This window comes from Elephantulus edwardii, unplaced genomic scaffold (assembly GCF_000299155.1).
Source record: "Elephantulus edwardii isolate Elephantulus edwardi_28Jun2011 unplaced genomic scaffold, EleEdw1.0 scaffold00201, whole genome shotgun sequence".
Taxonomy (NCBI): Eukaryota; Metazoa; Chordata; class Mammalia; order Macroscelidea; family Macroscelididae; genus Elephantulus; species Elephantulus edwardii.
In genome coordinates, this window is record NW_006399951.1 from 4,371,706 (window position 1) to 4,397,212 (window position 25,507).

Sequence of the window (25,507 nt, forward strand, 5' to 3'; positions counted from 1 at the left end):
CAATGCCAGCCTCATTCAACTCTATTATCCGTCTATTTTACAATAATGATCTTAGGCAGAATTTGTCCTTATGAGACTGAGTTAGTTCACTCAACATAATGCTCTACAGCCTCTCCCAAGTTAGGTAGTATTTGTTTTAATTGTTGCTCCTGAGTGTTGCATAATCCGTTTTGTGAATATACCACAATTTCTCAATCTATTCTGTTGTGGCTGGACATTTGGACTGTTTCCATGTTCTTGCGATGGTAAATAATGTTGCGACGAACACTGGTGTACAAATCTCCATTTGTGTCTCAGTTCTAATTTCTTTGGGATATATTCCTAGTAGTGGAATAGCTTGTGATGGAATTATAAAATTATACAACCACTCTGGAAGACAGTATGACCCAGCCACCCCATAGGGTTTTTAAGATTGTGACTTTGTAGAAGCAGGTCTGTCTGTCCTCCAAGGATAGGTTCAAATCATTAATTTTCCTGTCAGTAGTCAAGCACTTAACTGTTTGTGTTGCCCGAGGATGCTTAAATGCTTAACAGTGATAACCTCATTCAATCCTCACACTAAGCTCATAAGGCAGATATTGCTGTTAACATCAATTTATGAACAGAAAACAGGCCCAGAACCCACTACCAGTAAATAATGAAACAGCCCAGCACTCAGCAAGGCTCACTCAGCATGTCATACTGGTTCCTTCCTCCTTCCGACCCTCCTTCCAAATTAAAATGCAACTTGGCCCCCTCCCTTCTCTGCTCTGGAACTTTCAGCTTCTTTTTGCCCATAAGCAAGTCCAGGGAGGGTTGACAGAAGGTGTCCTCATCACTGTGGAAAGTGGATACCTGCTCAGGGCCCTGTCACCGCCTCAAGTCAACCAACTCGAGAAACACAGGTCCAGCCCCTCTATCAGTCCAGCCAGACTTCATATTTTCCTCCCACAGAACGTGAGAATAAAGGGTTCTTTGCTTGTCTCCTCCTGAAATAACTGGCTCTCACCATAAAGCAATCTTCTGCCCAGTAAAAATATTTCTGTAAAATTGTGTAACTCTATTTGCGGTTCTTTTTTTCTGGAAGTCAAAAAACTTTGGAGAGTGAAATACAGTAGGGACGGGTTTTAGCACAAGCTCATGAAGTCATGTCTACCCAAGATATTCCCTGCTGTACACAGTGATTAATTAGCTGTTAACCACAGGGACTTTGTGTCTTAATACATTTAAAGTACAAGTTTGCAATTCTACCACAACAATACCCAGCATTCCAGACCTAGTGTTCTGCCAGGTGAGAAGAAGAACCTCTTGTCAGGGGCTCAGGCCCAGGCAGAGCTCTGCAGATCAAAGGCCTCCTCCAGATGCCCTAACGCACAGGTGAACACGATCACCAGAGGTCGGTGCTTGGTCAGCGAGGAGATGCAGTTAATCTAAGTGGAAAGTGTGCCACGCATAAAGGGACTCACAACTTACCCACCAGGACCGCAACAAACCTGCAAAGTCCCTGAAACTCTCTAGTCTTTGGTTTCCCTGTCGATAAAGGGAGATGTTTCACTCCAGGGGAAATCTGAAGGAATAAATGAGATCAAACAGCATCCAAGTCCTTCCTGGTACTGTTTTAGGTCCTGGAGAGATGGGGGGTGGATGGGGCTGGCAATGACCAGAAGCTATCAGCCACTCCAAAGGCCCTGCTGGACTACTGAGTGTATTCATTGACTACTGGGTGCTTGAAGAACTCTTAAATTGCTTATGTGTATTATTTCATTTGATCCTTGAAATAACGCAAAGAGATAGATAGGTATTCTTTTCTCCATTTAGAAAGGAAAGCCCAACATCAACACAGTTTCATATAAACCCAGGCCTGAAGCCCAGGTCCCACGTTCTGTGCCCTTTGAAACTGAGAGAAGCCTCACATAGAAAAAAAAAAAGAAAAGAAAGTTAATACAAAGAAAGTTTAAAAGGAAAGTTAAAACAAGGTGTTTTTTTCTTTATGTCATTAGTATATTGGTTGGTTTTTATTTAAGCCTCTTCTTTAAAGCCAACAAGCTCTCATGGCGGGTCTTTGTATTTAAAAGTCAGTTGTTATTATACTTTGGAGGAAAATTTTTCTAAGTGGTACAGCACTCTTCTGTTAATTTGCTATACTGAGATGGCCTGGGTTTGCTGTGATACTGAACCTTGCGCCCGTGGGGTGTCAAATGTCAAGTGCCATAATGGTTGCCCATAGTGGACAGCGTTTGGTGGAGCTCCCAGTTTCAGACAGGTTTGGAAGCAGGAGTGGCATCCACTTCCTAAACCACATGCCTCTGGAAACTCCATGAACTTCGATAAATGTTGATAGTTACAGAAAGGCATCAGGTCTTTTGTTCAAACGGTCGCTATGAGTCATGCTCGACTAGATGGCAATAAACAACAACAACAACCATAAAAAAATATCTAAATCAGGATTTCTTAACCTGAAGGCTAAGGATGCTCTGAACTTGACTTTCTCCCACAGTACCACTGGTTAGGTTTTTGAACTGCCAGCCTTTAGGTTGCCAGTCCAGCACCAACTATTCAGTCATCAAAAACCTTGTGTGGTATTAAGGGTTTACCATTCACAATGGCTTTCTTATCCATTGGTTGACGTTGCAATGTGGATGGGTGGGAATATGCAAATAGAGCGTGTTAGCCATGTTGTTGTTGTTGTTATGTGCCGTCCAGTCACTTGCGACTCATAGCAACCCTAAACCCTGCTCTATCCTGTGCCAATCGCACTGCCTCTGACACATCCATCCCGATTACCCCCAGTCACTGGATCAATCCACCTTATGGAGGGTCTTCCCCTCCTGTGCTGACCCTCCACCCTATCAAGCATGATGTCCCTCTCCAAGGACCTGTCCCTCCTTACAACATGTCCAAAGTATGTCAGACAAGGCCCCAGAATCCTTGCCTCCAAGGAGCAGCCTGGTTTCACGCTCTCTAGGATGAATCTGTTTGTTTTCTTAGCAGTCCATGGTACCTTCAATACTCTTCTCCAGCACCACAGCTCAAAGGCATCAATTCTCCTTCGATCCTCCCTAGTCATTGTCCAGCTCTCTGATGTGACCTTCTATCCTCCCTAGTCATCGTCCAGCTCTCAAGTGACTGCAAAAACCATGGCCTGTATCAGACACACCTTAGTCTCCAGAGAGACAACATTGCTCTTCAGTGCTTTGGAGAGGTCTCTAACAGCAGACATTCCCATGGCAATACATCTTTTAATTTCCTGGCTACTGGTACCAAGAGTGTTGATTGTGGAGCCAAGCAAACTAAAGCTGTGAACAATCTCAATCTCTTCACCATCCATCCTGATGCTGCCAATTGGTCCAGTGGTGAGAATCTTTGTCTTCTGGACATTGAGCCTCAATCCATATTGAAGGCTGCAGTCCTTGACACTCTGCAGCAAGTGCTTCAGGTCCTCCTCAGTTTCAACAAGCAGGGTTGTGTCATCTGCATAACGCAGATTGTTGACAGATCTTCCACCGATCCTGACCCCACATTTCTCCTCATCAAAAAATAGAAACGAGGAGCTTTCATGGGCTGTGGTAGACTTCTCCATGGGGCACTTATAGCACCCCAAAATTCCATAAATGGGGAGTGCCATCCTCTTTTCAGCCTATCCATCACCTCCTGCCTTCTTTCCACCATCTGTTTTTGAACATCGTTCAGCCAGAAGTCCCCCCAACTGTAGCAGAGAGATTCTAATTCAGAAGGCTTAGATGAGACTCAAAAAGTTATCGAATGGGTCAAATAGATATGTGCTGGACTTTTAAGCAAAATATTAATGGTTCAAGCCCACCCAGAACCGTCTTAGAAGTAAGTTCTGGTCGGTCTTGCTTCCAGGAGGTTACCTTCAATGAATGCTCTGAGTACATGTGCCCGTTTATGCTTTCTGCTCTGAAAAACCCACGCAGTGTGGCTCTTCCCTGCACACATGAGGTTGCTTTAAGCCAGAGCCAACTCAGCACAACTAACAACCACAAAGATGGACCCAAGGATCCTGCATGTCAATCAGCACCCCACACTCCAGTCCCGCACTGAGACTTTCCCAACCTCACATCCCCTCAAACTACAGTCTTTTCTACTGGTTTCATAAACCTATAACTGAATTTAGAACTTTACCAGCAATTATTGATGTCTGACATTTAAAATTTTAAAAAAAGGTTGCCAGGTCCTTCCCTTTGTAAGTGAAAGGAAGGAGATGTTCAAAGCCTCCCTAAACCAGCGCTGTCTGAGAGGACTTTTTGATGAGGGGGGAAATGTTCTGTGTGCCCCGTCTGAGAGTAACCCTTAGTCACCTGTGGACATTGAGCACCTCGTAGCTCCAGTAAAGCATCTGCAAAGAGCTGCCTATAGATGTGCTCTCCTTTAAAATAGACTGACTTTTAAAAAGTACTGTATGGTCACTGAAAGAAAAAAAAATCAAAACAAAATAGAAATGTATAAGACAGAAGCAAAATAGTCTCCCTTTTTACCCCCGTTATGACTCTAACAGGAAACAGTCCTTGACAGTATTTCCTTCCAGATCTTTCTCTCTACACCTACAAATATATCTTTTGTTGTTGTTGTTGTTGTTGTTATGTGCCGTCAAGTCGCCTATGACTCATAGCGACCCTATATACAAGAGCTCTAACCCCTGCTCTATCCTGTGCCAATTTCATTGTTTCTGACACACCAACCGACATTATCCCAGTCACGGAATCAGTCCATCTCATAGAGGGTCTTCCTCTCCTGCACTGTCCCTCCACCCTCCCAAGCATGACATCCCTCTCCAAGGATTGGTCCCTCCTTGCAACATGTCCAAATTATGTCAGACGAAGCTTCAGAATCCTTGCCTCCAAGGAGCAGCGCCCGGCTTCACCCTCTCCAGGTCAAACCTGTTTGTTTTCTTAGCAGTCCATGATATATTTAATACTCTTCTCCAGCACTGCAGCTCAAAGACATCAATTCTCCTTCTATCATCCCTAGTCATTGTCCAGATTTCTGATGCAAGTGAGTGCAAAGACTATGCCCTGTACCAGGTGCACCTTAGTCTCTAGACTGACATCATTGCTCACCAGTCCTTTGGAGAGGTCCCTAACAGTAGACATTCCCATCGTAATGTTTTTTAATTTCTTTTAGTTTCCTGGCTGCTGGTGCCAAGCGTGTTGATTGTAGAGCCAAGCAAACTAAAGCGGTGAACAATCTCAATCTCGTCACCGTCTAAATGTTGTTTGTTGTTAGGATCCATCAAATCGAGCACGACCCACAATGATCCCACGAACAACAGATATGAATCCTGTCCTGGCCTGTGTCATCCTCACACTTCCTGACACACTAAAGCTCATTGCGACAGTCACTGTGACAAGCCACCTGGTTGTGGGTCTTCCTCTCCTCCACTGACCCTCCACCTTTCCAAGCATGATGTTCCTTTCCAAGGAACAGCCGCTTCTAGCAACACACCCAGAGTTGTGAGATAAAACTTCATCATCTTTGCTTTCAAGGAGCACTCTGGCTGCACTTTCTCCAAGACGTATTTGTTCTTCCGGCAGTCCGTGGGATGCTCAATACTCTTCTCCGACATCACAGCTCAAAGACATCAATTTTTCTGTCATCCTGATTCACTGTCCAGCTTGCAGATGTACAGCAAGTGATTGGAAGGACCATGGCCTGAATCAGACTAAAGTCCTCAAACTGAAATCATTACTCCTCGGTAATTTGGAGAAGACCCTGATTGCAGACTTTCCCAGTGCAATACATCTCCTGATTTCCTGACAGTTGGTACCAAGGGTGTTAACTATAGATGCAGGAAAGATGAAGTTGTTGACAGTTTCAATCTTTTCTCCATCTCTCATGATGTTGCAACTTGGCTTCACCTTCTCCAGGACAGAACTGTTTGTTCTCTTGACAGGCCATGGTATCCTCAATACTCTTCAAGCATCATAACTCAAAGGCATCAATTCTTCTGTCATCTTTGGTCATTGTCCAGCTCTCTGATGCATAGGAAGTAATTGAGAAGACCATCACCTGCATCAGGCACACCTTAGTCGCTAGACTGATATTGTTGCTCTTTAGCACTCTGGAGAGGTTGCTGACCTCTCAGATTTTCCTAATGCAATTTATCTTTTGATATCCTGACTACTGGTGCCAAGAGTGTTGATTGTGGAACCAAGCAAGCTGAAACTTAATAATCTCAATCTCTTCACCTATCATGGTGCTGCCACTAGGTCCAGTGGTGAGAATCTTTAGTTTACTTAATGTTGAGCTTCAATCCATATTGCAGACTGCAGTCCTTGACCATTTGCAGCACAATTCAAGCCTTGCTCAATTTCAGCAAGCAAGGTTATGTATCTGCATAACGCAGGTTGTCAATGAGTCTTCCTCCAATCCTGATTTTTCTCTAACTCTGTTGTGTCTTCTCCTGTCTTTACCTTCATTTGAAGATGTAGAGACTGCAGAATGTCTTTAATTCATCTTTCAACTGTGAGATCTTTTCTCTAACCTCTTTAAAATCTACATTATAGGCAAGATCTGGTGGCCTAGTGGCAAGAAGTTGCACTGCAATCCCAGAGGTGCACGGTTAGAATCCACCAGATGCTCTGCTGGAGAAGGAGGGACAATCTCCTACTGTACCAGTCAGATCTGATTTGACGGTACACACACAACAATAATAATGAAAAAGAAAATTTAAAAAAATTAAAAATCTACATTACATGAGCTTTCTCTTCGGGTTTCATGCTTTGGATTTTGGGTTTGTTTTTATTTTTCTAGATTAGATATTCACGTATCTTCATACTCTACTTGTTTTTCTAATGCTTCTTGCTTCTTTTCCCTCCTATTCTGTTGCAGCTTCACTATTCCCTGTTTATTTTTAAGAATTTCTCAGACATCCTAAGATTTAGGGCCAAAGAAACCATCCCTTTACAAACAAAGGTATCTTTAAGTTTGAGGAGCTGTATATCTGTCAATGGCTTAGTGCTGAAAAGATCGGACAATCCTCTCCGATATCACCAGGCTGATTCAGAAAGTGTACTTGTCTCACTCTGTTTACCACTAAGACATGCCCAAGACAACGCATGACAGGAACTTTGTTAAGAACATACGCACTTGATGTCCAAGCCTTATTAATTCTCTTCTGGATGGTTCCATGGACTGTTGAAGGAGACTGGGTCACCAAAACCTCCTGCATTTGGAAGGTGCTGTCATAGAGGATGGTATTGCTGTCACAGCTGTAACTGGAGGGACAGCAGTATTGGGAACAGCAGCATTAGTTTTTTGTTGTCTTCCCTATGTCATAAAACTCAAATGTATCAGTTACTTAGAACCGAATCTGTGCTAGAAATTGCTCTCCTGGCCTCCTCGCTGGTGAACTGCTTCATGAGAGCTGCTCTGGAACAGCCTTCAAAGCAGTTTGAATGTTAATAACAGTTCCCAACTTGCAGAAGATTTCATTGATCTTAGTTATGTTGTTTAATCCCTGAGGGATTTTCTTGGCTTCTAATTTGGGGTTTCTCTACTAATTCTTTCACAAGCATCCTGGTTAATTGTTAGTCCCTTGTTTTCCCAGCCCAAGTTTGTTGCTTTTTTTTTTTTTAAACAGCCCTTCCAAATCACTCACAGCTTTTTTGTGGCTATCCGGTTCAAGAACTCCTCTGGCCTGATTACTATTAATTGGAACAGGCACCGGTGGTTCAGACTCGATAGCAATGTTAGCAACTCTTGGATTTACATCCATGTCTCCAGATGTTCAAGCAATTAGGTCTGGACATTGTGTTCTTGGAAAGAACTGTCTGTACTGAGACCCACCAGAACTGATATTAGCAGCTGCTGGGGTTATAACCATTGGGTTTCTATGTATCTAGGACCAGAGGAGTGGGGCTGAAGATTGAGGTACGGGACCCAACAAAGGGTCCCATGAGGTTTCGAGATGGCCCCAGTCGAGCTCCCATCAGAGAAGGTGGGATCCCCAACTGAAGTCGCTCAGACGCAGCAGAATCGTGTTCAGAAGAATACACGAACAGCTGTTCTGACACTGTATAAAAGGAGGTTCTGTGGTAAAGAGGGAAGTAGTCGTGTGCCCTCTGATGCAAGATTGGGCATTGCACTTTCCCCAGGCTGGTCAGGGTTGTTTATCAAGTTGGGCTGCGTTTTAGGTGGTCTTGGTATGAGAAGCATAACAAGAGGTGGAGGCTAACTACATCCATGGAGATAAGGAAGTCTCTTACTTACAGGACCAGGATGTAAGCCAGGGCTTGGGACTGGCAATGGAGGCAGTAAGGTTCTAGGAGGGGATGAAGGAGGAAGGCTGGGAGGAGGAAGTGGAAGCGGAATCGTGCTGATAGAGCCACTTCATCAAAAACCACGGGTTCATGTCCACGACCAAACCGGCAAAGCTCTCCAAGCGCACGCACTATCCTCTTCCACCACAGTCTCGGTATCGTTGCCTCTTTGGTGGTAGGTTTCCACCAAAATAATCAGAAGAGCTGTGATTGTTACAGTAATTAGACCAGCTCTCAGTTGTGGTTTCCGAGGAGTGAGCCTGGGCAGTAAAGTCACAGGAATAGTGTCTGGTCCCGGAAGAATACCGTCCCGAATAGTTCAGAGGCAGCAGCTGATACAGGCTCATAGGAACTCTCCACATCACTCCTGTCCCTCTTACACTTTGATCTTTCCCTGTGCTCAGCATTCGGATCCCAGTCTTTGCTCTCCCTCTACGTCGGCTTTTACTATGACTTCAGCTTCGGCTCTTGCTCCTGTCCCTTCTCCAGTCGCACTCCACTCACAGTGCGTAGATCACAGGCTCTCCATCTGCCTTCTTTCTGTCTCATGTGTTTTTTGTTTACTAGATTCCGGATGAGTTGTCAGGGGACCAGAATACTTCTTTTATTCTGCCATTTTGTTCTTATTTTGCTGGCTCTTGAAATACCTCTTTTTTTTTTCTTTTTAATTTCTTCTTTTTCTTGGACTGGAGGCTTTGACTCATGTTTAACTGGTTCCCAAGAAGGAAGGTAGTTCTTAGTACAGAGACTTTCAAAGAGCTGATCCACAAAACATGAAGTTTCTTTTGTGAAAAGACATCAATACACGATGTCTTTATACAAAAAGAGATGGGCACAAAAGGCTTTCTATTCTTTCCTCAGGTTTTCCCCTCTTGACCAGTGCTAAACTATAGTTGGCTAAGGCTGAAGGTTTGCTTGGCTCTACAGTCAACACTCTTGGCATCAGCCTCCAGGAAATTAAAAGACATATTGAAATGGGGAAGTCTGCTGTTAAGGACTGCTCCAAAGTACTGAAGAGCAATGATGTCACTCTGGAGACTAAGGTGCACCTGATACAGGCCATGGTTTTTGCAGTCACTTGCTATGCGTCAGAGCAATGACTATGGATGATAGAAGGAGAATTGATGCCTCTGAGCTGTGGTGTTGGGTGTTGGAGAAAGTATTGAATATACCATGGACTGCTAAGAAAATTAACATGTTCAGCCTAGAGAGGCTGTTCCTTGGAGGCAAGGATTCTGAGGCTCCGTCTAACATACTTTGGACACATTGCAAGGAGGCACCAGTCCTTAGAAAAGGACGTCATGCTTGGGAGGGTGGAGGGACAGTACAGGAGAGGAAGACCCTCTATGAGGTGGATTGATTCAGTGACTGGGGTAATCAGGATGGGTGTGTCAGAGGCAGTGAGATTGACACAGGACAGAGCAGGATTTAGGGCTGTTGTACATAGGGTCGCTATGAGTCACAGACAACTCAATGGTACATAACAACAACAACAACAACAAGGCTGAAGAGTCAGAATCACATAATTGGCTCTAGTAACCGAGGCAGCCGGGGCATGAGGACATCTCCATCCTCTATGATCATGGTGCAGGGAGGGTGGGCTTGTCGCCACACTTCTTCCTCGCCACCTCCTCACGCCTGCCTCACAGCTTTCCTTGCCCTAGCCCATCAGCCATCTTCAAGCATCTTTGATCTACTATAAACAATATTTTAATATCTTACCATATATTACTTGGAAGCAGGAATGGCATTCAATTCCAAAAAAGCTTGCCTCCAGAAACTTTATGAACTTTGAGAAAAGAAGACTGTTCTGTGTTCAAGCCCTTCATTCATAGAGTCATTATGGATCATCTACGACTCTATGGCACTTAACAACAACAACCACCATGTATTATAGTCTCTCATATTTGAATTTTTCTAAATGCAAGAGACTAAATTCATTTTGGAAGCCACGGTTTGTAACACTTTTGTAAAAGACAAAACTTGTCTATAATGATTTAGAAGAATTGTTGGCAAATTGACCCGAGTTTGAATCTTGTTCCGCCACTTCCAAGTAAAAGACAAAACTTATCTATAATGATTTAGAAGAATTGTTGGCAAATTGACCTGAGTTTGAATCTTGTTCCACCACTTCTAAGTAAAGGCAGTCTCGGTAAGGAGGTAGATTCCTTTAAAGCCTCAGTTTTCCCATCAATAAAATGAGGAGGATGAAAGAGTCTGCCTCATGAAAGTGTTGTGAGAACTGAAGGATGTAATACATGGATGGCTCTTGGCCCAGAGTCTAAAGAGAAGAAACACAATAAACAGTAGCTATATTGTTATGCCTCTTCTGAATCCAGCTTGAATTTCTGGCAATTGTCTGTTGATGTACTGTTCTAGTCACTTTTTAATAACAAGCACTACTATAGAAGATCAAAGAATACAGCCTTCAATATGAGTTACATCAATAACAAGAAAACAAACTCTTCACCTCAGGACCAATAGACATCATGAGAGAGAAAGAAAAGCTTGAAGCTGTCAATGATTTCATTTTACTTGGCTCCACAAGTAACACCCTTTGTAGCCTAGTCAAGAAATCAAAAGGTACATTGCATCGGGGAAATCTGCCTTCAAGGGCCTACGCAAAGTTCAAAAGAGCAAGGATGTCAGCTCAAAACCTAAAGTTCACCTGTCCTGATTACTGCTTTCAATTGTCCCCTATGCATCTGGAAGTTGGACAATGAATGAGGATGACAGAAGAAGAATCAGTACCACTGAGTTGTGGTGTTGGAGAAGAGTACTGGATATCCCATGGACTACCAAAAGAACAAACAAATAAATCCATGCTGAAGGAAGCACAAAGCGAGTGCTCTTTAGAGACACTGAATAGTGAAACTTCATCTCATTCACTCTGAGCATATTTTCAGGAGTCCTTGGAGAGAGACTGCATGCTGGGAAATGTCAATGAAAGAGAGGAAACCCCTCAATGAGACAGATTGATGCAATGACTTCCCCAATGAGTTCCAGCACATCAGAGTGTATGAAGATGGTGCCAGGCAAGATTCAGATCTGTTCATAAAGTTACTATGAATTATTGTCAACTTGGTGGCACGCAGCAACAATAACATGTTATGAAGGAGCTTTGGCGACACAAATGGCACTTAGTGGTTAAGGACTCAGGTGTTAACTGAAAGGTTGGTAGTTTGAACCTCCCCAGTGACCCCACAGGAGAAGAACATGCCAATCAGTTTCTGGGAAACCCCACAGGGGCAGTTCTACTCTGTCACATGGAGTTGCTATGGGTTGGAAATGGACAGGACGGCATGTAACAACAGTGCAGGTATGCCGCTCTCCACTGCTGCCCCCTGGAGCTCAGGACAGCAGGCCAAGGCTCGGGGACGATCACGCCATTATGCCCTTTTGCACTTTCCACATCAGGAGAAAGGCTCAAGAAGCCATTTAAAAGAAAGCATCAAGCAAAACAAAATCTTCAGAATAAAGTCATAATTTGAAGAAAAAGGAAAAAAGAAAGAGAGAGAGAGAGAGAGCGAGCTTGGTTCCTGGTTCAAAGTCAATGTAAATCATGTGAGGAAAGAAGAGTAAATCAATGAGTCAAGGTCAGAAACTTCCCCAAGCTTGGAGGAGGCATGGCATCCCCCCACCTAAACACCCCAGATCCACTCAATAGGCCAAGGCCATTCTGTGACAGGCCGTACAACCTTCCGAGATTAGAAAAGCATCCTTGGTGCAATCCCATTGGAACAGCAATGAACCTTTCTCCAGGACTCACCTGTGACATGAGAGTGGACAGGCCCATCTTATGAATAAGGCCTCATTACACTCTACCTTCCGCAGGGACCCTGCTCCATGCCGAGCCAGGGGTCTCAGGCAGCATAAAGCATCATGTCAGCAATAAATGCAAGAACATGGTTTCTGTGCCTGAGAGGTCCTCCCATAACATGCTCTTCTAAATCGGAGAGCAACTCAGGTTTAAAGGCCTCAGTAACACTTTCTGGTAGAAGATGTAGAGTGGACAGGCATATAAAGCAGTCAACATACAACACACACACACACAAGGGCACCTCTTCTCTCTGCTGGACCAGATTTCTATCTTCATAGACTGCATTCTGGTCACAGGTCAGACATTTAAAAATAAACTGAAGTCTTTGTGGCCATACCAATCATAGCTGCAGGCCTTCTACTTCCCATAATCTTTATCCAGGGTACTTTTACAGAACCTTCCATCATGTGACTATCTCCTATTTACTCTTAGCGTCACAACTATTTAAATATTCCTCTTTAATCCAAAGTACTCCTCTTCAAACTCTCTCACTATACTTTACACGCTTTACCATCATCACATTTGGCACACGGGTAGAGTTATACAAACGAGCATTAGCAAACTACAGAGAGACGGCTGCAAGAGGAGATGCACCTACTTTATTCTCCCTGACATGCAACCCACGAGGTGAGAAGTGACCTATATCCCAGGTACAGAAACTAAGGATCAGAGAGGAGGCATCATTTGGCTCAAGGTCACCCAGCTGGGAAAAGGTGGGGTCAAGTCTTAGAACCAGGAAGTCTAGTTTTGAAACCTTAACCATCACTTCAGTACCTTTGTTGTTGTTGTTATGTGTGATAGAGTTGCCTGAGACACAGTGACCTTATGCTCTGAACCCTAACCTATCCTGAGCCAATCTCCCTGACTCCGACACAACTACCCTCATTACCCCAGTTACTGTGTCAATCCATCTCCTTCAAGAGCCTTCCCGTTTTGGGCTTTTCTTCCACCCTTCCAAGCACGATGGCCTTCTCCAAGGACTAGTCCCAGCTGGCAATGTCCAAGTATATCAGATGGAGCTTCAAAATCCTTTTCTGCAAGGAATAAATTGGTTTCCCCCTCTCCAGAAAAGATTTGTTTGTTTTTGTGGCAGTTCATACAATGTTCAATACTCTTCTCCAGCACCACAACTCAAAGGCATCAATTCCTCTGTCATCCTTCATCACTGTCCACCTCTCTGCTGCCTAGCAAGTAACTGAAAAGCCATGGCCTGGATCAGGCACACCTTAGTGTCTAGACTGACATTCCTGCTCTTCATCACGCTAGAAGGATCCTTGACAGAATGTTTTCCTAATGTAATTCTTTTGATTTTCTAACTGCTGGTGCTAAGATCGTTGATTGTGGAGCTGAGTAAGCTGAAATTGTTAACAATTTCAATCTCTTCTCCCTCGATCATGATGCTGCCAATTGGCCCAGATGTGCATATATTGGTCCTCATTATAAAATGGCATAACAGGGTAAGCGTTCAGTTGCTAAGTACAAGTTCGGCATTTCAAACTCGTGCAAGTGCTTCGCAGAACGACGTGGCAATCTGCTCTCATTAAAAACCCGAGAGGACATGCATGGATCAAATGACTTTTCCAAAAGAGTAAAAAGAGAACCTACAAACTGAGGAATATATTTGATAACAACATATCTGTCAAGGAGCTAATCACCAAAATGCCAACATATCAACAAGAAAGACAAATACTATATAAGACCTTTATTGTAGGGAGCTCTGGTGGCCTAGTGGCAAGAAGCTGTACTGCAATCCCAAAGGTACACAGTTCAAATCCACCAGATGCTCTGCCGGAGAAGGAGGGACAATTTCCTCCTGAACCAGTCAGATCTGATTTGACGGTACATGCACAAAAAATTTTTAAAAAAAAGACCTTTATTGTAGAACTAGCTAACTAGTAAAACATGTATGAGGCTCTAAGGGGGGGAGCAGAGGAGTGAGGATGGCCAGGAGGGGTAATCATAGGGCTGATCAATGTGATGGGTGGAGGGAAGGGTGGGTAAAGGAAATGGGAAAGATCTGGCGTGAAAAACAGTGTATACAAACTTTGTAAGTAAACCAGTATCAAAGAAAAAAATCCATTTAAAAAAGAAAAAGACACCTAACTACAAAATGAGCAGAAGACAAGAAAAGACAACCAAGGAAGACGTTCAAACAGCCAACAAACACATGAACAAATGCTCAAGATCACTAGCTGTTGTTGTTATGAGGTGCTGCTGAGTCAGAACAACCCATAGCTAACCCTACAGCAGGTTTCCAGAGGCTGTAAATCTCACAGGAAGAGACTGCCCATCTTTCTCCCGCAGAGCAGCTGGTAGATTCGAACCGCGTGCCTTGTGGTTGGTAGCACAATTCCTGACTCACTTACGTCAGAGCTCCCTCATTAGCCCATGTTCTTGATGTTATTGTTAGTGTTGTTCTCAGAGAGAGATACAAATCAAAACATCAGTGAGATATTATCTTACCCCAGCAACAGTGCCAAGTTCATTAAGACAGTAAACAAGAAATGCTGCTGAGACCCCAGAGAGATTGGAACTTTGAGGCATTGCCTATTGTCGCCTATTGCCATTCTGACAGAACAGACTCAGATTTGACACTCCAGTTGGTTTTCAGAGGCAATAAATTGCACAGGGAGAGACTGTCTATCTTTCTCATGAAGCAACTGGTCGATCCAAACAGTGTGCCTTTGGGTCGACAACATTTATCACTAAGCCCCCATAGCCAGTGGGAATGTAAAATGGTACAACCACTTTGGAAACCAGTTTGGTTCTTTCTTAGAAAGTTGGAAAAGAAAAATATCATTTGAACCAGCAATGTCATCGCTAGGTATATATACTAAAAAAGTAAGAGTAGCATATTTATGTTCATTGTAGCATTATTTACAAAGGCAATGAGATGGAAACAATCCAAGTGCTCATCAATGGAGGAATGACTAAGAAACTATGGTACATGCACTCAGTGGAGTATTACGCAGCACTAAAAAATAAACCCAATAAGGAATTCATGAAACACTTCTTAACACAGGTGAATCCTGAAGGCATGATGCTGAGTGAAGAAGATCAGCTATAAAAGATCAAATACTGTACAGTACCACTATTATAAAAAGCCCGAGGCAGATTTATACACAAATAAAATCTTTCTTGGATGGTCACCAGGGATAGGATACAAGAGAGGAGTGGGAATGAATAGACAACAGACACTTATTATGATGGGTGAAAGGCAATGCACAGTGAGCAGTAAATGTTACACAACAAAATGCATGTGAGTGACTGAACGAAAACCCAGTCTGTCATCCTTAGTCAAATCACAATAAAAAAGAAAATAAGTATTTTTAAGAAAGGAAAAAAACCTCTTGTGGGACAGTTTTATTCTGTCATAATGGTTGGCTGTGAGTTTGATAAGGGAGCTCTGGCAGCCTAGTGGTAAGAAGCTGCGCTGCAATCCCGAAGGCCCGTGGTTTGAATCCACCAGCTGCTCCACGGGAGAAGGTTGCACACTCTCCTCCTGTTTGATTAACTGCCTCTGAAAACCCGCCAGAGGGTCAGCTCTGGGCTGGTTCCTACATGATGGTACACAACAACAACGACACGAGTTGATAACAACATATAACAGAAACAGCCTAAAGTGGCCCAAACTACATCTTGACGGTATGTATGCCACCTTTCCCTTATTTATCATCCTTCAATCAACTAAAACATACTGTCTCAACTTCCAGCACCAAGACTTCACTTGACGGTACCCTCGGCCTCAAAAGGTAGCTTTAAACCAACCAATGACGCAAACCTGATAACCCTGTCTCCTCATCTGTGCAAGCAGGGAATCGTATCTAAGGCTGGTTGTTTTGGAGTTTTTTTAAGGATATATATTTTGTTTTATATTGGTTTGTATACAAAATTTGTATACATTGTGTTTCATTCATATACATGGTGATTCACACACTCCTTTATTCACACTGTGTTTCACACGATCACTCCCACACCTTGTGTTTTGTAAATCCAATCACCATCTGCTATGCCCACTGTCACCTCGTCTTTCCAGGTCCCCGGTGGATCTCTCCTAATTCCTTCACCCCTCCCTCCAACCCACCTAACTCTGCGACCTGATTTCCTCCCCCACTCAGTCCTCCTGCCCCCTCCCCTTCCTCCTTTAGAATTTTACACGTATCTTACTGGTTATCCTTCTCTTTCTACAATAATGGTCTTAGGCAGTATTTGTCCTTATGAGACTGTGATAGTTCATTCGGCATAATGGTCTCTAGCCTCTCCCGTGTTACTTAGTATTAAAAAAAAAACCAAAAAACAAAAAACCAGAAACAAAAAACATTGCTCCTGAGTGTTGCATAGTATTCCGTCATGGCTTTTGCAAGGATTCCACAATAGATTGTATACACGGCATTAGGCATAATATGTCACATACATAAGATTAGCTTGTATGTAGCTATCACTGTAGCGTAGCTGGCAGTTGGTCAAAGCCCTAGCAGTTCAAACTCACTCCAGGATGACTCGGAAGAAATGCCTGGTGATTAGCTCACAAAGTCTAACGGTCACAAAAACTCTAAGGAATGCAGTGCTATTCTCACACACACACGTAGTCATCAAGTGCTGCAACTGACCTGCCTGCCAGCAACTGACTAGTTGATGTTGTTGTTGTTGTTGTTATGTGTCGTCGAGTCACCTGCAACTCATAGCGACCCTATATACAACAGCCCTAAACCCTGCTCTATCCTGTGCCAATCGCACTGCCTCTGACACACCTACCCCCATTACCCCAATCACTGAATTGCTCCATCTCATCGAGGGTCTTCCTCTCCTGCACTGTCTCTCCGCCTTCCCAAGCATGACATCCCTTTCCAAGGACTGAAAGATGATACATTTTCACTAATTTACCAATAATACCCCTTCCTCTAAATTGTACAAATCTAAATCAGCAACCCCTGGTGATGCACTGGTTCAGCACTAAGCTACTAACCCAAAAGTTGGCAGTTCAAATCCACCAGCAGCTTCATGAGACCTGGCAATATTCTCCCAAAAAGCTTCCAGCCTAGAAAGCCCCATGGGGCGGTTCTACTTTGTCAATGGGAGTTGCTAGGAGTTAAAAATAAATAAATAAATACATACATAAATACATACATACATACATACATACATACATAAATAAATAAATAAAAATCAACAGTCTCCAACAGCAACGACAAATCAGCAATCACAAGTCAAATGCAGCACACAGAAGTGTTCTCTTTGATCCACTCAGTTGGCAGAAATTTATAAATTAGAATGATTAAAAACTTCACACTGTGGGAACTTAATGATCTGGTGTAGCCCGCAGGGAGGTGCACTGTTAACCAAAGACAGCATCTCTCTGGAAGTTCAAATCAACTAACCGCTCCACGGAAGACAAGTGGGTCATCTCTTCCCGGGAAATTTACAGCCTCCAAAAGCCCACTGGAGGGTGAGCTACAAGTGAGTTCTGACTCAGTGACAATGTTGTTGGGGCTTTTCCCCTGAGTGATTTGGGGCAATGGTTGGCGGAGTCTGAGTGTGGCACTGACCTCCCTGAAACAGTAAAACAAAGTTGAAGTTGTCAATGACTTCATCCTATTTGGCCAGCTGACTGGAAGAGATCTATATTTGTCCCTTTCTAGAAAAAGATGACCCAACAGAGTGCAGAAATTATAGAACAATACCATTAATATCACATGCAAGCAAGATTCTGCTGAAAATTATCAAAAAACACCTGGAGCAACACATCAACAGAGAACTGCCCAATTTCCCTGTTCTGGAAAACAATGTATTAGAATTGTGTAAATAAACTAGTATAATAAAAAAAAAAAATATATATATATATTTAAAAAAAAACAAAACACAGAACTGCCAGATGTGCAGGCTGGGTTTACAAGAGGCCTTGGTACTAGGGATATTATAGCTAATGTTAGATGGATCTTGGCTGAAAGCAGAAAGTACCAAAGGAATGTCTGTTTCATTGACTATGCAAAGGCAACAAACTGTGGCTGACTCTGAGAAGAATGGGAATCCCAGAACATTTATTGTGCTTATGAGAAACCTATACTTGGACTAGGAAGCAGTGGTCAGAACAGAGCAAGGAAACACTGCATTGTTCAAAACTGGGAAGGGTGTATGCCATGGACATGTCCTACTTGCATATCTTTTCAATCTATAATCAGAACAGATCATCTGGGAGGCTGGGTTGTATGAGGAGGAATGTGGCATCAGGATTGGAGGGAGATTCATCAACAACCTGCATTAGGCAGATGACACAATCCAGCTTGCTGAAACTGAGGAGGACCTAAAGCACTTGTTGCTGAAGATTAAGGACTGTAGCCTTCAATATGGATTGATGCTCAACATCAAGAAAACAAAGATTCTCACAACTGGGCCAACTGGCACCATTATGATAGATGACTGAGATTGTTAACAGCTTTAGTTTGCTTGACTTCACAATCAACACTTTTGGTACCAGCAGCCAGGAAATAAAAAAACATAACTGCATTAGGAAAGTCAGCTGTCAGGGACATCTCCAGAATACTGAAGAGCAACGATGACATTCTGGAGACTAAGGTGTGCCTGATCCAGGCCATAGTCTTTGCAATTGCTTGCTATGCATCAGAGAGCTGGATAATGCCTAGGGATGGCAGAAAGAAAATTGATGCCTTTGAGTAATGGGGCTGAAGAAGAGGGTTGGACTGCCAAGAGAACAAACAGATTTGTCCTAGAGGGGGTGAAACCAGGCTACTCCTTGGAGGCAATGATTCTGAGGCTTTATCTGACATACTTTGGGCATGTTGCAAGGAGGGACCAGTCCTCATGCTTGAAGAAGTGGAGGGATGGAGAAAGAAAAGGAAACCATTGATGAGATGGATTGACACAGTGACTGGGGTAATGAGGGTAGGTGTGTCAGAGACAGTAAAGTTGGCACAGGATAGAGCATTTTTTAAAAAGGTTTATCATGACAAAGAAAGGTCTCAATTAGTAGTACAAAGCAGGGTGAGTATAAGGAAATATAACAATGTAAATCCTATACTAGCAAGGACTGATCAGCTAGATTATATCCCAACAGCATTTGATAAAATTCAATAATTATACCTAATGTTAAAAATCTTAGCAAGCTCCCTAGGAATTTTAAAAAGCTTGCCGACTGAAACAAACAGCATACATATTCACGGTTACCGAACAATGTACAGGAGATTATAACTAATGCAAAAGAAAAATAAGTGAGAGGCAATGCTTGCTTCTCCCACTAAACCCTAGTTTTGTGCTACACAACATATGAGTTGTTCTTCACAGTATCCATAAGACTACACACAGTGCTCACCATGTGGAAGGCATGCAAATATGCGTGGAAGGAATAACTCTCCAGATCAAGTCTGAGACCCATTACACGCTCTCAGATCACCCAGGACTTCTCCTTGGAAGCACATAATACAACTGCAATGATAAAAGCTTATTTTAAACTAGTTATCTCCCTCAGTTTGAGTATAAACTCCAAGAGAACACAGCCTGTGCATTATTCACATAGCAAATACACACCTGGCCCAGGAAGGAAGTGCACAGATGCCTAAAAGACTGAAAAGAATGCATTCACTGGAAAGCTGATGGCATAAGTAATGGCTGTATCCTCCAGCTGGGAAAAGCCAGGACCAGGAAAGGCAAAGCCCTCAGCGGGCGCGACACCACTTTAAAATTCACTTGATTATCTGGATCCGCTGGAAGCTGTCAACAGTTTACAGGGCCAAACAAGTAAAGGTGAACCTTATAGGGCATCCCTTGATGGGTAAAGCCTTGATGGGCAGAGTGCGTCCTGAGAACCTTCTTAAGATGAAGGATGGTTTCAGTAGAGGCATCTTCAGGCTTTCCTTATAAAGTCTCGTGACTGAGTAAATAGCACTTCTACTTTCTCAGGGTGAACTCTGGTGGCCTAGTGGTAAGAAGCTGTGCTGTAATCTCAAAGGTACATGGTTCGGACCCACTGGCTGCTCCATAGGATGGGCAATCTCTTTCCACGTGATTAATTGCTTCTCAAAATTGGCTGGAAGGTCAGCTATCAGTCAATTCTGACTCGATGGGAAACAACAACATTTTCCTGGGAAGTTCTCAAAGAACTATTCAGGTCTCTAGAAACACTTGTTTGGAAAAGATTCACCACCACAAATGGAATTGCCAGGCAAATCAGTGTCACTAGACCTTCCCTTTGGAGAGCAATCAGGCTTCCCCTCAGCCCCTGAAGGACCGAGGCCACTCTTCATGGGGAATCTGAAGCTGACCATAAGGAAGCAGGCAGCTTCCCAGAATAAATGGAGCAGGAAGACATGAAAGACCTCCCTCGAGATTAAACAGCAAAATAGTACAAACATGGGTGAACACCAAGAAGAAAAAAATGCCTTCAGCTCTCTCTGTCTGACATTCCTTCCAGGGTATTCTGGGCTCCTGTCTCAGTTTTCCCTCAGATGGAATGGCAGATATTTTGTTTGTGAGAGTCTGCATTTTTGTCCTTCCTCAGGAAGAGAGAGAAAGAAAGAGAACTGTGAACGACAAGAAGAGTACGTGTGAGTGAAAGACAGAGAGAGAGGGTGGGAAGGCAGCTGGAAGCGTCTGCTTTGGAATCTAACAAACGACCTAACAATTGCAAGTTTCTAAATCAGAATGTGTTGTAAATCAGCAGCCAGGAAGAGAGCCAGCCACAACAGGAATGTGGGGGCTAGAGGGATTCTGGGATACCTGACCCAGCAGAGCCTCGGAGCTCTTCTGTGGACCCACTGCCCCAGCCTCCTGACCAGAGAGAATTTCATAATAGCCTTTCTCGGACAAATTTGCTAAACTAAGGCAAAGGACGGTCTCGCCTTAGGCACGAGCTTATCGCAGCTCTGGGTAAAATGGGTCCTTTCTGGGATCAGTTTGTTCCCGCTTCTTGTACCCTCAGCTTTGAGATGCCTACCTCTGCCCTTAAGCAATCAATTCATTGTCCCTGCTCCCTACATTGCATTGCAGTCTCTTGGCCTTAGACCACCAGCCACTCAAACGGCTAAAATATTGTCTCCAAGTCCCTGCATGTGAAGCTCCTCATATATCAGCTTCCAAGAGCTTTCTGGTGAATCAGGTATTAGCAGCCCGCCCTGTTACACCCGTCTGTGCAGAAAGACAGGTAGCTCCAACGTGCCAAGAGCAGCTAACAGGCAAGGCTTCTCAGAAAGGCTGAGCATCAGGGAATACTGCCACACTCCATGTCTCCACATCACCCATGCCCCCAGGCTGCACAGTCACTTGGAGCCTACAGTCTGTGTCAGATGGCTTGACCCAGATTTCACACAAAGGCCTGGCAAACTCCAACCACCACCCATTTTTCTCAAATAAGAGCAAACCTAGAGCCTCGAGCAGTGGTTGACTGGTAAATGCCATCCCTCTAACCACACCTTCTTCCTCATTACCCTCATGTCTTCTCTTCATGACCATCTCCTCGCCCCATGGCTTTGCCAGCACATCTTGCTGCTGCCTGGACGGTACTTCTCACAAGAGTTGCTGTTGTCAGTTGCTGTAGAGTCAATGTGAATGCATAGCAACGTTGCACACACACCGCAAATCGGGTCCACGGGACTTTGCAGGTGATCACCTTTCAGAAGCACATTGCCTGTCTTCCAATGCACTTCCGTGTGAATTTGAACTACAGATCGTTCAGCTTAATAATTTGCATTACTCATTGTCTAGTAAAAGAAGCCCTATTTAAAGAAAAAAAAACAAACAACACACAAACCAAACCCAGTTAATAGACTTGAAGAAAGAACTTGACAGTAGTACAATTGTGGTTGTTGTGTAGTTTCAAGTCGGATCTGACAAATAGCTGACTCTTCAGTGGGTTTTCACAGGCAGTTAATTGCACGGGAGGAGACTGCACTCTCTTCTTCCATGGCGGATTAGAATCATGTGTTTTCGGGATTGCAGCACAGTTTCTTACCACTAGGCCACCAGAGCTCCCTACAATAGTGATAGGAGACTTTAACACACCACTCTCACCAAAGGATAGGTCAACTCAAAAGAAACTTAACAAAGTCACAGAAGATCTAAAACTAAACAATCAGGCAACTTGAGTTTGTGGATGTATTTGGGGCACTGCACCCAATTAAAACTCAATTTATTTTCTTCTCAAGTGCACATGGTACATTTTCCAGGATTGATCAGATATTAGGACACAAAACAAGCCTCAACAAATTAAAAAAACAACAACATTGAAACAATACAAAATATCTTTTCTAAGCACAATGCCATGAAACCAGAAATTAATGACAAGAAGGTAAAGCTTACAAAAACCACCCAGACAGGAGCCACAAAACACCTGCTTAAAACATGATTGAGTTATGTTGTTCTAGTTGTTATGTGCTGGCGAGTCACTTGCCCCCACGTACAACAGCTCTGAACCCGGCTCTAATCTATGCCAACCGTACTGTCTCTGACACACCCACCCCCATAACCCCAGTAACTGAATCAATCCATCTCATTGAGGGTCTTCCTCTCTTGTGCTGTTCCTCCATCCTTCCAAGCATATTGTCCCTCTCCAAGGACTGGTCCCTCCTTGCAACATGCCCAAAGTATGTCAGACAAAGCTTCAGAATCCTTGCCTCCTAGGAGCAACCTGATTTCACTCTCTCTAGGATAAACCTGCTTCTTCTCCTTGCAGTCCATGGTATATTCAGTACTCATCTCCAGCACCATAGCTCAAAGAAAAAGTAAAAATTTCCTTGAAACAAATGATAATGAAAATACAACACACCAAAACCTCTGAGACAGAACTAAGGCATTCCTCAGGGGACAGTTTATAGCAGTGGGCAAACACATAAAAAGGAAAGAAAAAAGGAAAATTTATGACATAACACAACACCCCCACCAAACAGAATAAGAACAATAATCTAATCCCATAGCCTCTTGCAGAAAGGAAATTATGAGGAGAAGAGCTGAAATCAGTGAGAGTAAACAGAAAAACAATGGAGCTGGTTATGAGAAAGAGTCAATAAAACAGACAAACTATCGGCAAACTTAACAAAAGAAAAGAAAGAGAAGACACAAGTAAATCTAATAAGAAATTATAGCAGTTATATCACAAAACCAGATGAAATTAAATCAATAATATTGCATTATTATGAAAATCTACACTCTGTTAAATTTGAAAGCATAAAGGAAATGGACAAATTCCTTGAAACTCACATCCCACCTAAATTGACACAGACAGATGTAGAACACTTGAACATACTCATCACAAAAGAAGCTTTTGACTCTCAAAAAAAAGTCCTTGTGCAGATGGCTTCATGGCTGAATTCTACCAGAGAACCAGCACGAACTCTACTTAATTTTTTAAAAAATGAGTAGAAAAAGAAAGAACACTCCTAGAATCAATCTATGAAGCAAGCATAAAACTGTAGACCAGTATCTCTCATGAATATAGATGTAAACATCCTCAACAGAATCCTGGCCAATAGAATCCAATTAAAAAATTAATTAAAATAATAATAAATAATTTTTAAAATTCCATCAAAAAATAATTCCCAACCAAGAGGGATTCATAACAGGTATGCAAGGATGGCTCGGCATAAGAAAAACAATCAACGTAATTCATCACATTGGCAATGGACAGGACAAGAACCACATGATTCTATCAATTGATGCAGAAAAGGCCTTCTAAAGTAAAAGACTCAGCAAACTAGGAATAGGTAGAAGGGAATTTTCTCAATATAGTTAAAAGTGCATATACAAAACCAAGAGTCAACCTAATGGATAAAAACTAAAGTCTTACCCCTTGAAAGCTAGACCAGACAAAGATGCCCACTTCCACCACTCCTATTCAATATTGATTGGGAAGTACTTGTGAGGACAATTCAACAGAGAAGGAATTAAGAGGCATCGTCCACTTCCTAAACAACATGCCTCTGGAAACTCAATGAACTTTAAGAAATGATAATAGTTATAGAAAGGCTTCAGGCGACAATCAGCAACAAGAGATTCAGCAAAGAGGTGACAAAATTGTTGCTATATGCAGACGATATGATAGCGTACACAGAAAACTCCAAGGATTCAACAAAAACTGTCAGACCTAGAAGACAGACTTGGTAGAGTGGCAGGGTATAAGATCAATATTCAAAAATCTGTGTGATATCTCTACAGTTACAAAGAAAACACAGAAAAGGAAACTTAGAAAGGAATGCCATTTACAATAGCCAACCACAAATAAAGATACTTAGGAATAGACTGAACTAGAGACACAAAAGACCTTTATAAAGAAAACTGCAAAGCATTACCGCTAGAAATAATAAGAGATCTAAAGAAAAATGGGAAAAGGTTTCCTGTTGATGGCTGTTGTCATTACATGCCATCAAGTCAACTGTGACTCATAGCAACCCTATAAACAGTACCTCTGAATCCTGCTCTGTCCTAAGCCAATCTCACTGTCTCTGACACACCTGTCCTCAACACACCTGTCCTCATTACCAAATTCACTGTGTCAGTCCATCTCACCCAGGATCTTCCTCTCTTGCGTTGAATCTACCCTCCCAAGCATGATGTCCTTCTCCAAGGACTGGTCCCTTTTGGCAACAGGCCCAAAGTATATGAAATCTGTTATTCTGGAAATGAAAAAGTGAAAAAAAAACAGGGTCACATTCGTAGTCAAAAAGACCATTTCTAGAACCATCCTGAAATATAATGTCATGATTGATAGGATAATACCCATACACAAACAAGAACAACCTGTTAATACAACTATTATTCAAATGCATGCACCAACAACCACAGCAAAAAAGGAGGAAATAAAAGAGTTCTACCAACTTTTGTAGCTGAAAATCAACTGAACATGCCACCAAAATTTATTAATAATAATTGGCGACTGGAATACAAAACTTGGAAACACAAAAGAAGCATCAATAGAATATATGGACTTGGTGACAGAAATTAAGCTGGAGATAAAATGCTGCAGTTTTGTACAGTCAATAATTTATTCAATTTAAATACCTTTTATAAAAAAAATACAAATGGCAACTTTACACATGGACCTCATCTGGTGAACTACACAGGAACCAGATTAATTACATCTGTGTAAAGAATCATTGGAGAAGCTCAGTATCAGCTGTGAAAACTAGGCCAGGTACTGATCATGGAACAGACTATCAACTACTCATATGCAAGTTCAAACTGAAGCCTAAAATTAAAACAAAGTCACAAAAACCAAAGTTTGACCTTGAGTCGATCCCACCTGAATATGAAAACCATCTCAAGAACAGGTTTGAGACCTTGAAACTAATCAATGAAGAACAGATGAGCTGTGGGAGGATATATTCAAGGACAGAAAGACTCAATATGGTGAAAATTACAATTATACCAAAGCAATCTACATGATCAACACAATCCCAATACAGTTATCAAATTCATTTTTCAAAGA

At 42.7% G+C, this 25,507-nt stretch overlaps 1 protein-coding gene and 1 pseudogene across 1 annotated transcript in view; both read right to left on the bottom strand.

Moving 5' to 3' along the window:
- Window positions 1–25,507, bottom strand: part of NKD1 (naked cuticle homolog 1 (Drosophila)) — a 118,178-nt gene that overhangs the window by 83,206 nt on the left and 9,465 nt on the right. The window lies entirely within an intron of this gene.
- Window positions 7,203–12,054, bottom strand: LOC102868045 (annotated as a pseudogene).